Below are 279 nucleotides of genomic sequence, written 5' to 3'. Positions count from 1 at the left end.
TTACCCAAAGGTTCAATAAATGACAGCAAAGACTCAAAGACTCTGCATATCTGTTTGATCCCTGCTGTATCCATGACGCTACAGGCTTCAAGCTGCAAGCATGTGAAGGCTACAGACCTGTGTCAGTGTGTTTACTGATGAATGAGATGTAGAGTGCATGGAAGACGCTCCATCAGTGTGAGCAGAACACCCTCGCGTGGTCAAATGTTCCACTAAACTAACCGGAGGCGCTACACCAAGCTCAGGTCTTGCGTCTCAATCACATTTACCTTCAATGAA

Source organism: Melanostigma gelatinosum (genome assembly GCF_949748355.1).
Source record: "Melanostigma gelatinosum genome assembly, chromosome: 1".
NCBI classification, from domain to species: Eukaryota; Metazoa; Chordata; class Actinopteri; order Perciformes; family Zoarcidae; genus Melanostigma; species Melanostigma gelatinosum.
This window is presented reverse-complemented; position numbering follows the sequence as displayed.